The sequence below is a fragment of the Octopus sinensis genome, unplaced genomic scaffold, assembly GCF_006345805.1.
Source record: "Octopus sinensis unplaced genomic scaffold, ASM634580v1 Contig01925, whole genome shotgun sequence".
Taxonomy (NCBI): domain Eukaryota; kingdom Metazoa; phylum Mollusca; class Cephalopoda; order Octopoda; family Octopodidae; genus Octopus; species Octopus sinensis.
In genome coordinates this window covers 12501-16157 of record NW_021825215.1, presented here as the reverse complement: position 1 = coordinate 16157, position 3657 = coordinate 12501, and positions in this window count along the sequence as shown.

Sequence of the window (3657 nt, the reverse complement as noted above, 5' to 3'; positions counted from 1 at the left end):
AAATTATTTTTAAAATCGTAGACTCATCGTAGACGCGCGCTAATACCCAGACGGGCTCGATATGAATCACGACTATAAGATACCCGAATTTGGTTAAACTGCACCGCAAAATGTGGGAGTAGTTAGGAATCTAAATCGAAGGGGACAGACACTCACACAACTACAGTTTTATATATATAGATATATTTAAAATACTATGTCTATTCATTTGCAGTGTATTAAACATTACTGAACACTATTTAGTCATTCCTTAATTTGACTTTTTTGTGAACGTAGCTGGAATGACGTAATCCTTCGTAGTTTTTGTTATGCATTTAATTTCAAGCTTAAATGAACAGAACTTTAATTAAAACATGTTTTTTTTTTTGTTAAAAATCTATCTCGAACCAGATTTCCTTGGAAAATAGTAAACTCGATGTGTATATTTGCCTCTAAAGAGAACTTGACTAGAAGGTCACTTCGTTAGTGCTACCTCTGAACTATGCGATAAATGTATATGTACACTTTAAACGGGTCATAAAAGAATATATATAAATACACAGCGAAGTTTATTGAAAGATATTGTGTGAGTGTATGTGTGTGTGTGTATATATATAATATATATATATGCATACATGTTTAGTGGTCAGAAGAAAGAGTACTCAATACCAAAGTAGAGATTAAGAATATCTTTAATTTTGGTCGAATCATTTTCTTGTTACTCTGAGTTTCAGCTGTAGGTGCACAAGATCTTCAAGCGCGCAGGCACTCACACACACATACACACACACACATACAAACGCGCACATACACAGGCACGCATACACGCATAAGAGAGAGAGAGAGAGAGAGAGAGAGAGAGAGAGAGAGAGGAGAGAGAGAGAGAGACAGAGAGAAACAGAGAGACAGAGAGAGAGACAGAGGCATGACGGGTAGTTTTTGATATTTTTATCCACACAATTAAGTGATAAGCGAGTAATCAATAACCACACGAGTTCGAGGTGTGATAAACCATTGGCAAAAATGATATATCTTAACCCCACCTCCAACCCCAAACCCCGCTCCTCACCCGCCGCAGAATACACCAATTGACAGCAGTATCTATTTACACAGATGATTTCCGGGTGAAATTTTCTTTCTTAACATATTGCAAGGAAAAAAATATTTGAATCATTATCACAATATGTCGTCTTAGAATTTTGCCATTTTTTTTTCTCTCTTTTCGTGTATTTCTTGTGTACGACATTAAAATATAATTCCCTTTAAATCAACGAACATTACAATTTTGTAATATAATATCTTCGACAATAAGCAACCCCCCACCTCGATCCCATCCCGGGCCCCCTACACACCCACGCACACACATACAGCGCATGTCTTAACCGCTTCCATTATTATCACAATGCCTTTGCTACCCACGCTTCTAATCAGATTACCGACGTAATTGTACCTACCCTGCACTACACACGTGCGTCTGCCAGACATCCTCTCTCCCTCTTTTTCCTAATCTGTCAATCTTAAAGCTAACGCCCTGTTGCTAGTGAAAGTGGTGGCGGTAGAGAAAACCCCCTTCTTCCCTCCCTCCCTCCCTTCTCTCTTTCTCTTTGTTTTGTCATTCAAACACTTCTATGAAAAGATCCTGTCAACCATACAACACGCGCACTTGTTGTTTTTATCTTAAAATTACTTTAATTGAATGAATCACAGTGAACATGAAACCTGCGTATGGTTTGAACTCAAATCATAGAGATAGAGAATTTAATTCGCTGCCCTGCCACCCACTCCAGCTCTCTTACTAGTCTAATTATCTAATTTGGGTTGCCTAATTTTCTGGTAATTAATTCCTCTTGATTGCTGACAGAGACTTCAAAACTACATATTGTAAAAGACAAACACTGAAGTTGAGTAAATCGACCCCAGAATATGATAGGTTTTTATTTAATCGACTTCGGAAAGACGAAAGAGAAAAAAGTAAACCCAAGAGAGACTTGAACTTACGACTTCAGATTTGCACTAAATGCCACCAGATATTGTCTGGCGCGCCTTCTTTCGATTTGATCGTTCATAGACTTCTTTCTAGCATTTATATATGGCCACTGACTTATGGAGAAGTTATGTGTAAGCTGACCCAGGAAACCTAAATAACCTTTAAACTTAAAGTAAAGGTATCCAATACCACAAAGTATTTTGTCCGGTCCTACTGTTTTTACTACCCAACATTCCATAGTTTGCTTCAAGTAACCCTTAATCTGTCCCCAGAAATCTCTAAATATACGAACCAGAAATCTTTAAGCGTTTAGTATTTAAACCCGCGATATCAGACCCAAATATTCTACGTGTTTTACTGTTCAAACCGGCCAGATTCGGCCCCTCACACGTACCACACACGTCACCGAAATCTCGAAGCTACGATATTATACATGATTAATTCAAACTGAATCAAACTGTTTTAAATAATAATAGATGTGACTCCTATAAAATGCGTTGAGGGCTTCTTTTATTTGTCTTTTGACTCGCATATATATATATATATATATATATGTCCATAAAATATATTTACAATTTCAAAAATTCATTACTAATGTAATTGATAGGATATGCTTATCAGATGTGTTTCATCTACTCAGTGGTTATCAAAGTTTTTAACCACACTGCATTTGTGTTTTTCAGATACCCTGCTGACAGAAAAGGTTCTGTTAAATGAAACACATCCCAAAAGAGAAGGCACAACGTCTATCGTGGTTTATTGAAATAAAATCGGACACGCAGACTCAGCGAAACTACTGGATTAACTCTGGATGACATCCGCCGTTGCGTCCGTCAATTCGTGCATGGCACAAGAAATTTATGGAAACAGGAACAAGTGTTGGATAAAGAGAGGAGTGCACGACCAAAATTATCTGAGGAAAACATCGATCGCGTAAGACAAGCCATTGCTAGTTCTCCTACAAAGTTCATACGTACTGCTGCCAGACGGTTACAGTTAGCACGTTCAACAGTGTACAAAGTCGTATACAAGAACTGGCGATTGTACTTTACAAGTGCAACCCTTACAGGCGCTCGAACCAAATAATAAACCAAGACGAAAAGAGTTTGCAGTTAACATGCTGGAACAAATTTCTGAGAATGCAGCTTTCTTCACCCGCTTTTATTTAAGTGATGAAGCAACCTTACATGCTTCAGGGAAATTGAACACGCATAATGTGGGGATCTGGGGATCAGAACACCCCCACATGACTAGGGGTGAATGTCTGGTGTGAGATGATGTGCAATCGAATCATTGGTTCATTTTTCTTCACAGAGATCAATTTCTACAAATGTTTAACTTGACCTTTTGACTGGTAAAATGTGGCACCACAACTGGTTGACCTTCACCCAACCATTATTTTCCAGCAGGATGGTGCACCACCACATTCGGGACTGCATGTTCGTAGGTTCCTTAATCGAACATTTCCAGACCGGTGGATTGGAAGGGATGGCCCAGTTTCTTGGCCAACTCGTTCCTCGGATATCACTCCCCTGGACTTTTTTTCTACAGGGTTATATTAAAGACATCGTGTATCGAACGAAGATAGGGACATCAACGACCTGAAGCAAAGGATCACTGATGCCTTTGTCACCATTGGTATGGCTATGCTACATCGTCTTGATGTGTTTTGTGCAACTAATGGTCTCCAT